We start from the raw sequence: 10,523 nt of genomic DNA on the forward strand, positions 1-10,523 counted from the left end.
ATTTACGCATGCTAAATTCTCGGTTTCCGACAAAGATGGTTCTGGCGGTATATTAGACTGTATTACATTGCGACTAAACGTAATTTTATAACCTCGTACACAAGAGAGAACGAAACGGTCACTGGTCATTTTTTGCCAAGATGTCTCGAAAAATGCAATTCGACCTCCGATATTACTCATGTTATCGATTACTTCTTCCTGTAGTTCTTGTTTTGGCTCCGATTTTTGTATTGTTGTTTCTGCCCCCTCGGATAGCGTGGGTATGTCGTGTTGCGTCGGAGGGGGCCCCGGAAGTTTAAATTGGCTCGTTGTTTGGGTTGGTTCCTGTTGTAGTTTTTTGGCCCATAATACTTGTCGAAGCTCTTCTCGAGACGGTTCTATTTTGCAACGTCATTCCCAATCTTCTCGACTTCTTTGGCAACCTTTAATTTTTCGGAAAAATTATGACCAAAACGAAAATCATCGATCTCGGTTTCGTCAGCTACGCTGATCGCTAGTTGTTTTAGTGCTGGAGATATAAGCGCTCTTCTGGGTATCGAAATTTGATTGTGTAAATCTGTTAATAATTTCCCAGTATCGCTTATTAGTTCAAAAATTGATTTTTTTACATCAGCGATATCTATTTTATCTTCCGACAGCAATTTTGATAATACGTTAGCTATAGCTGAGAATGCTGAACATAGCTGATTTTGAATTAATACTTGAGAATTGTCTCTACGTTGCATCGCTTTACTAACTCCTGATTTAATCTCTGAATTCAATATTGAGGCTTTAAGCGAACTACAATTTCCCGGAATCAAGTACTTTTTGAATACATTTTCTTTTGATTCTTTTGAGAAACCTTTCTGGCAAATTTGTTGCCATATTTTCGCAATTTCTTCATGCGTAGGAGATCCTGTTTCCAGTTCTTGGACGGACTCGCCCAATAAATTAAGCAATTCAGGGTTTGCTTTGGGCTGATTTTCGTTATTTGAAGAGGGCTCACCTGGTTTGTCCTTGGACCTTGATACCTTTTTCTGTTGTTGACCTTTGTCTCGTGTACTTCCTTCAATGTTCGAAGGAGAAGGAGAAGGAGAGCGTGATGTGCAGCTTGACAAACTCCGCTTTGACGAGCGTGAAAAACTGCGCGAACTGCGACTTACGTACGATCTGCTGCATCTAGCAGAATACTCGCTGGGACTCCGTGACGATGGGCTGCTTACGTCATATCGTCCACGACCCGGCGAGCCTCTCGGGTGACGCTCGTGATCGCTTTCGGACAAGCATCGTCCACGATCCGGCGAGCCTCGAGGGTGACGCTCGTGGTCGCTTTCGGACAGATATCGTTCATGCGTACCGCTCTACTTTCTAGGCTTTTTATGCCTATGCGCAGATGAGTAACCTCTGGCGTAGCGAGAACTTCTTTTCCCATGTAAATGATTTGAGGTTCAATGATTACGCTGACGTTTCCTCGATTCGTGCGGGCTTCTGCTGCGCGAGCGTCGTCGAGACTGCTCCGGAGTGCGATGATGAGAGCGTCGACGTGGTCTTTTATTTTCTGATCGATCAAGACTTCAATTTCTTTTCCTTTTATGAGAACTCAGGGTGATGATCAGAAATTTGCAGAGAGTGAGTAAGGTTAAACGTGTGGCTTTCAACGCACAGGAAAGCGTAATGAAGCTTCAACAGCTGTTACTCCATAGCAACGAGTGAGACAAAAGAATAAAAAAGTTTATTCTTTAAAAATTCCTGTGGCAGAACGCTCAGTGAGCGATACTACAATTTGATGTTGAGGACGAGGCAGAGAAGTACAATTCCACTTCGTCTCGATTAAAAGCCTGGTTTCGGAATCGCAGTTCCAGGCGCAATTCAGAAGCCCACATCCGCCGCACGTTAATTAGTTCGGAGCCGAATCGATATCAGTCGAGCAGACGTTCGCTATCTTTATGGACGGTATATCTCAACGGTATAAGAGGTGGTCCGCATCGTCTTTTCCTGTCAGCTGCGATCCTGGTAGCGCGGATCGCGTTCGAACATCTTCGGCTATTTTCGGTCGAGATCGCACTCGCGTCACTCTTTCCCGCGCGCGGACTACTGTCCAACCGATGAGAAGTGTCGACTCGGTGATTCATTGATTGTTTGAGTTGTGAGATAATAGAGTCCGGAGTTTTTGATGAATCGAGGATACCGCGACGCTTCCCTTGTTTTATTTATTTTTCATACGTGAGACACAATAATTTCTTAATTTTTACTGAATTTGAATTAAAGCATATGTAAAAGTTTATCCCGTGCATTAACTGCTTGAGAGCCTGCAGTGCCGTAGTGCTGAGTCACGCAGAACTCGTCAGCTTTATTAATGTTGCACCGGTTAGTTCTCCGCGCGATGATACTACTATTCATATGTCAGCAAAAGTTTTTTACCCAGCGACTATATTAAGGAAATTTTTAAAGCCTTGAATACGTGCACTTTATGCAAAAAATTCGTACACGACTGCACACGCGCTTCAATCGGCTTACTCATAGAAGAAACTTGTTTTCTTTGCTCGACGAAACAATCGAGTCATCACTTTTTTTAAATACACTAACTGATCTGCCTTTCGTGTCTGTGCGCGAGATCCTTCCTTTTCAATTAAAAACCGCGCAGTATGGTACGAGGTATACGAGATCTTTAGAACAATCAGCGATAACAAGCGAAGATAAAAAGGCCATCCTTAATAACAGACCATTTAAATAAACGCATCGCAGCGGCTCACGCGACGGTAAAATTGAAAATTTAATCTGAATCGAAGACTGTATAGGCAGCAGCGAAACGACCGCCTCTGATTTCAGACCTCTTGTGCACATTTCACTTCAGCATTCACTTAAAAGAGAGAGAGAGCTAGAGAGAGAGAGAGAGAGAGAGAGAGAGAGAGAGAGAGAGAGAGAGAGAGAGAGAAAGGAGCAAAGAGAGGGAAAGCCCAGATATTACGCGGAGAAGTAGTTCGGCCCCGCGGGCGGCACGCGACGCTTCCATTTCCGCGCGGCGAGTTAAAAATAGTTCGCTTTTAAAGTCGCCGCCGTGGAGAGCACGCGGCGTTTATAAATTGTGTAAGGAAATTTCGATCTCCGCTGTTGGAGAATCCTTCGCTATTCGGACTGCTATCTCCGCTTGATGTATTCGAAACTTTTTGTTAAATGGAAGAGCTCGTGTTTATTCTTGATAAAGTTTCGTGCATGTATAGGCTACCAATAAAACGCAATAATATTTGAAAATTGAAAAAAATTCAAACGTATCTTGGAAGCTTATCACACACGCGGTCTGAGGAGATTAATATATGACACGATAAGATAGGATCGGCCGTGGTACCGACCTTTTTTATATGGCCAACTTGAGAGTTTTGCTAATTGTAATTCGCAGCAGGCACGGACCGCGCCGCAATTATGCATACTTTCTTTTTGTGAAAAAGGCCGGTGCATATCAGATGTGAATAGTAAAAGTAGAAAAAGTTTTAGCATAGAAGATCAAGATTGTTGCTTTTTACTATATATCATCGTTCATTCTAACGATAGCGATAATTTCGCAACCACAACAAACTACACACAGCCCGAGCTCGGCCGCAGCAACAAAAACTTTCCTTGTTATTAAACTGTCAGCTAATTCCCACTCAATAAATAACAAACATCAGGAAGTGTAGCGCCCTCACCTACATTATATCTTCAGGAACAAAGCGAGCGTTTTTATTTTGCAATTGCCGGTCCGCGAAAAAGGCCTCCTTACACACGGTTATACAATAGGTGAAATTGAAGCAACGTCGGCCTTCGCACTCTCTGACACACGGCAAGAGAGAGAGAGAGAGAGAGAGAGAGAGAGAGAGAGAGAGAGAGAGAGAGAAAGAGAGAATAGTATCAGAGAGAAGAGTACGTATACGCGCGTGTACACGACGCGAGGAGCGATAAATCATCGGACATAAAAGTCAGCTGGTGAGCACGCGCGGAGAGCAGCCGCCAATTTAAATGCCGCCGCGGCTATTGGCGGCTACGCACTCGGCGCGAATGTGGCGCGGACGCGAGAAAGAGAGAGAAAAAGAGATGTAGTTTTTGGTAGCGGAATGTTTCAAGGTGATGCGCGTACGCGGTGTCTATATATTGAAGGCTGTGGAGCGACGTTCGTTATAATTGGTGGTTTTTACTCGACTCTTTGATTTGTTGCACGGTGCATTCACGGTAACGGCGTATAGCTGAACTCAAACTGATTCAGCATAAAATGCATGAAATCGGCTGCGCGACACCTATCTTCGATCGTCAGAAATTAAGGACGGTCCATTAAACCAAATCGAAATCAAGTTCCAAAACATCGCAAAACTCTCGATACAATAAACATATACTCTATACACCCACACTCCTATTCCAAACAGCTACACACGAGAGCTCAGACTAATCCGATTCGAGCGAGTCCTGGAAATAGCTCCGGTCGATCCGCAAGTTCTTTTCCCGGCGAATATCGTGCGCGCGGAGCCGCGCTGCAAAGGCGTGCAATCGAACGGCAGAAGCCACGCTGGCAACTTTCGCCGATAAGCGCTGCAGCTGGTGTTCGCCAACACGCGGCTATGTATGCTTATCTGCCGCGCAGCGTCATAATATGCATGCATAGTTCCGGCCGACGTGCGATGCTGCGCACCGTTCCGCTCTTTTCAGACGGTCGAGATGCTCGGCTCACGTGTTTTCCTCGCTTTTGTTTGAACTGATTGCGTTACAGTCAGCTTTGATTACTTTGTTATTATGACGCTTAATTGAGCAATTACGGGATGCAGCGATTTTTTTCTTTTCTTCGGCGATTATTGCAAAACTTCGACGCTGATAAAACTTCGAAGTGCGTCGTCTAACGGAGTAGGTTACGCGATGCATCATAGTAAGCGCGTTTTTTTTCTCCCATCTGACAGCGCGCAACCTCAGCCGTCGCTATTAAATCCCAAGGATCAGCGTCGTCGGCTCGTATGCGCATGAATAAACACTTTCATAAACAAGATTGCGAACGGCTCGAAATAAAGCCACTATCAATTTCAAACGCGGCCGACCAAACAAAACGGCGGAAAAACAATCTCTCACATCGCGCAGCAAAAAGACCATCGTCTCCTTACGTAACGTAGGCGTCTCTTTTCAAGGAAATCACACGTCGCCTCCTCGTGTAATCCGGGCTAATCGTCGCACTGTCACAACTTCACTCGTCGATAAGCACTTGAAAAAACTACACACACACTCGCGCATATAGGGAGAGAATATCTCCCGGTGCTCATCTGCCGCGAAAAATCGCGATAATCGTATATATCGCGCCGTGTATCGATCGACCGGCGACGAGCAAAGCCGCGGCTGCACTGACTGGCGAAAAAAGCCGGCGGCGCTGCAAAAATTCCCCGAGAGCGCCTAACTAAGCAAGAAATCGCTGACTGCCTGCAGAAAGAGCGAGAGAGAGGACAGGTAGGAGCTGGCATTCGGGCACTTGACGCGCGGGCGAGAGAGTGAGAGTGCGAGGTGGGGGAGATAATACGGGAGAGGAGGTCTACATTGTGAGTACGCGAGGAAAGTCGAGCGCGTGCACGTTGTGTGTATACTTGCAAGAAACAAGCGGAGAACAGCTTTGGTAGCGATGCGAGGATCTGGAGAACGGTGACGCGTAATCGACGACATATTATGTTGATGTGTGCATAGTCGCGTAAGCTTGGAGATATCTTAATTGCCGGCGGCGGTGATGAAAAATGAATCGCGAATGTATGAAAACGAAGCGCGTGTGGAAGTGTCTTATCGGCGGTTTGTTTACCGATCCGATGCGTAACTGTCGCATCGGCTTACGCTATAACGACCTTGAATATGTTTCGCGTTTAATTTTTCGATACAACCTATATATCCAGAGCACATCCACGCTCGGTTTCTAAAAAAGGCGAAGACGGAAAATCGAAACCTACGGCCGATGTGTCACTCATTGTCGTCCACTTCGTTGTCGCATGTGTCTATATCCGCTTTCTGCGCACACACCTTATACACAATATATACCCACGGGCGCTTTTATTTTGGCCCACGCGAGGCGCAACAATGCAAGCGCAGAGATTGTCTTCCCTCTCTCGCGCCTCCTCCGCTTCCTCTTACACACGCGGTTAATTAATTCGCGAGCGAACTCGGAAGTTCTTTCGCGCCATGCAGAGGGAAAGGTGTATACCGCGGGTGACTGTACGTGTCTAGTGGGATGTTTTTTTCCGTCGATTCTTTTAATTGTTGTGATCCTCGAGGCGTGAAATTGGACTCGCATATCAAGCCGGCTGTCGGTGATAATTATAACTTTGTCCATTGGAAAGTCGGATGCGGTTCGGGGCTCGTGAGAATTCGCAAAACTGCTGTATCCGTATCAGGAAAAACTCATTCAATTTCCATCTTTGCGAGTGTCTCGAAGTTTTTTAATTTCACTGGAATCGCTCGGTTACTGGCAGAATACGTCGTTACAGCGACACTCGATCCTGAGGCAAAGCGAGAAAACTCTCTCCTTTTACGACGATTGCTTTGCGAATTCAATACTCATTATTACAGCAGCGCGCAATGAAAGTCTAATTACACGTATTAAACGCCGGCGGTGACAATAAAATCTCGCCTTGCATAATGAAAAAATGAAACTGCATAACGTTCGCAAAAATCCTTGTGTAACTTGCGTCACGAGAGAGCATCAGACCCAAAATTAATTTATCACCTCCGACGCATCGAAACGTGCCATCTGTGCGATACTCCAGAAGCCTAATTAAAAGGTATCGCGGCGTATGCGTACACTTACAATTTTCCGCAGTGGCGCAAAAGGTCCCGCGCGCGAAGCGAAGGATGTCAAGGAAACGCCACAGACGTTTGCTAAGCCCCTTCGGCGCTCGTTGCGCGATTGTCATTCCCAATTTGGCGCGCGAAAACGAAAGCCCGGGGCCACGGGAGACTAAGTGGCCGGCAAAAAATCATACACGAGTGTACGTGTGCCACGTGAAAATGGACATTTTCCCATCGGAACCATTGTTTCGTCCGAGTAGGTGTCGGTAATTGAAAGTCGTGCGTTTTTGGCTACATTTTATCGTCCACTAGAGGACGATTACACGATAAAGAAAATAATAATTTCGAGCGCTGCATTGTAGTTCAGTGTATAAACTCGCTAACTAAAACATATTGCAGAGCGTTTATCGGCGCAAAAAATTAATAGCCCGACTTTTATTCGCTGCCCGTCCAATAAAAGAACGATTCCAACGCCTCGCGTTATAATTTCATTCCACTCAGTAAAGATTTAACTTTGTTAAAGACATACACCGCACGGCGTTCTCGGGTCAGATGATTTCTCGGCCGCAGCGGACGCCCGTCGTAAAGTTTTTTTCCTCAACTCAAACAAGCCGGCGTTCTGTCCCGGATTGGGGGAATACATTTCGTCACGACGACGCTCGCATAACCGAGAAGAAAGTGCTCCCGATCGTGTATGTACAAAAGCCGCCGAGACAAAGAGAGAGAAGGAGGAGACTATATACTCGCGATTGCGTAAGCTTCTTTTTTTCGCGCGTGCGGAAGAAAAAACGTATATACGCTTCGCACACAAAGCTCCGGAGGCTTGGGAGTTTTGTTTCCGTCGAGAGCTGGAGAGAAAGCGATTTGCGTGATTAGAAATGAGAACGAACGTGCAGGATGCTTTGTTTTTTTTTCGCCTCGCGGCAATGGGGCATATCGCTTATCAGTGTCATCACTTTTATCATGTATAATTGCGTCGGTGTGGAAAATCGCTCTTTTTTTCTAGTTTTAATCCGGAGAGTGTATTATGCTCAATGAGATCACTCGTATTACTTATGTCGTGCAGAACGTGCCCTCTTGTTTCTTGAAATTTAACTCGACCGTATGGCGTTGGTAAAATCCAGGTTTAACGAGTCCTCCCTTTTAAAGGCTTTTAGTTAAATTGATCGTTAAATGCGTGAAATAGAAAGTGTGCTCGTATAACTATTAATAAGTAATAAATCCTTGAAATATCTAGAGATACAGAGGAATGATTTGTTTCAACCACCGGTGCTATTATGAGACTCGCTTTGCGGTCTTCCCTTCGGATTTTCGAAGTAGGCTTTCATCGAGTTACCCGATACTGCCCAAGATAGGATCGACCTATTTTACAGTACAGAGATGCCCCATTAATTTAGACACTCCACTCAATGGATATCCAAAACGATTATCCCCTTCAAAAATCCCTGAGATCGCGGAATCTTCGAAAGACGTTAAGGAGATTTAATTTCCTCACTTCGGCCAGCCTGAATATTCGCTTTCCTCCGAATTTAATACGACCGATGACGCCGCGACCTTGACCCAATTCCTAGAGCATCCGCGAAGGAGAACATGTATTTTTACCGATAGACAACAATCGATAAGTCTAAACAATCGATCGGCAAGAATATTCCGGTGCCACCCAACGTCTTCCAGCTACGAGCATACTGCTCAGCGATTCCAGCGTCGTATCAGCAATAAAAATTCCACATACTCCGCGATCCAAATCGCCACTCGAGCCCGAAGCCTCGGCAAACAATCTACAAAATCGCCGGAGCCCAACCCAACGTGCGATGCTCAATCCGAATGCAAATCACGCTCGCTCACTTGGATGCCGCGCGACGACGACCTTCTCCTACAAACTCGAGTAGCGAGAACAAAAAAAACAAGGAGCGAAGAAAAAGAATCGATTGTAGCTGCGGCGCGACGTTGCGCAACGGAAACTGATAATTGTTACGTTCGCAAAATACACGGCGTTTCCGCGGCGCTGCGTGCGCGCCGCGTCGGCTCGATCATTATTCGCAGTTACGCAAATTGCCGGGAGCCGATACACACATCGGGAACTCCTCTATCATGCAAATGCCGTAGCGACTGCGCCTTTTTCTCCCTCTCTCTCTCTGTCTCTCTCGTGTGCGCTCATTCTGTCTTGGGCTTGTTAGAGAGGATGTGTGAGGCGAAACTGTGAGGGGGACTTTCGTGCATCGCTGCTAAACGACGCATGCATGCTTCGCCTTCGCCTAAGGAAGTTTGCTAATTTTTTCTGGGCTTTATACGTTGCAACATTGTTGTTGTTATTCGTGAATTTAGAAAATTTTTAAAGTATAATAAGTATTTCTGTGTTTGCATATCTATATGAGTATTTTCACTTGAAAAATGCACTCTCGAAGCGATTGGTCGAGGTAGCATAAAAAGCAGAAAAAAATCAATTTTCACGTAGTATTGTCGAAGCTTGTACGTACGAGAATACATTTTCTATTTTTACCGTCCTTTACAAGTACTTTTCAATAGCACATTTCCCCCGCTGCGTTAATATATGTATACACATACTGCGTGTCCATGCAAAATCAAAGTTGCCTTTCAACTTCAACGTACATTCCGACAAGAGCCAGATTGAGCTCTGTCCCATTATTCGAAATAGAATTAGCATGACGAAAACAAACGAAAGTTTCTCACGCCTCCCCCGTCCCAGGGAAATTATTAGTTATCGAATCCAATATCCGCTCCCACACTCTTCTCCTTCGCTCCGAGCAACTTTTGAACCCTCATTATGCATGCAACCCGATTAAATTTGAAAAATTTCGCGCAACAGACCTTACCCGCAACTTTCGTCTTCTCTTCTCTCCTCCGAATTATGCAAAAAGCATACACCGCCTGGTTGTCGAGAAAAAGTTTCTAATTGAATGGCGCTGCTCTCGGACCTATCGCTCGTTTTTTTTTCGCTCGTCGAAGGACGAGATCGGGGGGTAGAGGAAAAAAATAAATGGAACGTGAGTCCGCGCGTCCGCAAAGCCCGGAAGTCTCTTTTTCGCCAATGAACCGAAAGGGAGAGCGATGTCCCTTCATTTTCAGCGCCTTATCGTCGTTATCGGCACGAACCGCTGAATTCCGGACTTCTTTTCTTTTTGCGAGACGACGGACGACGAAGCTATAGAGAGGCTCAAACGGAATGGAAAGTCTCTCGTTGATATAAAGATGAATTGCTTCGCTGAGGGCTAACTTTTTTGTTGGGAGATTTATTTCTGGTCACTTTTGTTGGAATGCTGCGTGTGACTGATGTAGATATCGGAAATTATTATCAGCTTGCGTCACATAATCTCGATGTAGTAATTGGTTTATTAAAAAAATGTTCAATTAATTTAACAATCATAGTACGAGCGGCCCAAGCAGGCCTAACCGAAAGTAGTTTCGGCATAGGTGGCATACCGCACTATATATGCACTGGGCTTGCAGATAGCGATGAGGGTAATATGAAAGCGGCTATGCGCCATCTATCTCTACTGACCAGAAACGCAGAATCCAAGCGATGGATGGATGGTTGAAGAATGAATTCAAAAATTGTTCTGTTTTGATATATCGTGGTGCACAAGAAGTCCGCTGATACCCGAGAGGATTGCGTGATTATTCCCCGGTTCCGGGATTAAGAATTGCTATTACCGTCGAACAGTGAGCGCCTCGATTATTGGCTAGTTCCATCAAAACAAACAATACTGACAGCCCATATTGAGGATAGAGTGCGTGAGTTTTCGGCAGTT

At 45.4% G+C, this 10,523-nt stretch overlaps 1 protein-coding gene across 2 annotated transcripts in view; it reads right to left on the reverse strand.

The window, feature by feature from the left end:
* Positions 1-5,406, reverse strand: part of LOC100123819 (pleckstrin homology domain-containing family G member 5) — a 104,531-nt gene extending 99,125 nt beyond the window's left edge. Inside the window, exon 1 of one of the 2 annotated variants that reach the window (XM_032595857.1) lies at positions 5,097-5,406. The gene's annotated coding sequence lies outside the window, so the exon portion shown is untranslated. The remainder of the gene's footprint in view (positions 1-5,096) is intronic. The other variant, XM_031921318.2, reaches the window with a different exon arrangement.
* Positions 5,407-10,523: the final 5,117 nt, after the last annotated feature.

The sequence above is a fragment of the Nasonia vitripennis genome, chromosome 1 (genome assembly GCF_009193385.2).
Source record: "Nasonia vitripennis strain AsymCx chromosome 1, Nvit_psr_1.1, whole genome shotgun sequence".
Taxonomy (NCBI): domain Eukaryota; kingdom Metazoa; phylum Arthropoda; class Insecta; order Hymenoptera; family Pteromalidae; genus Nasonia; species Nasonia vitripennis.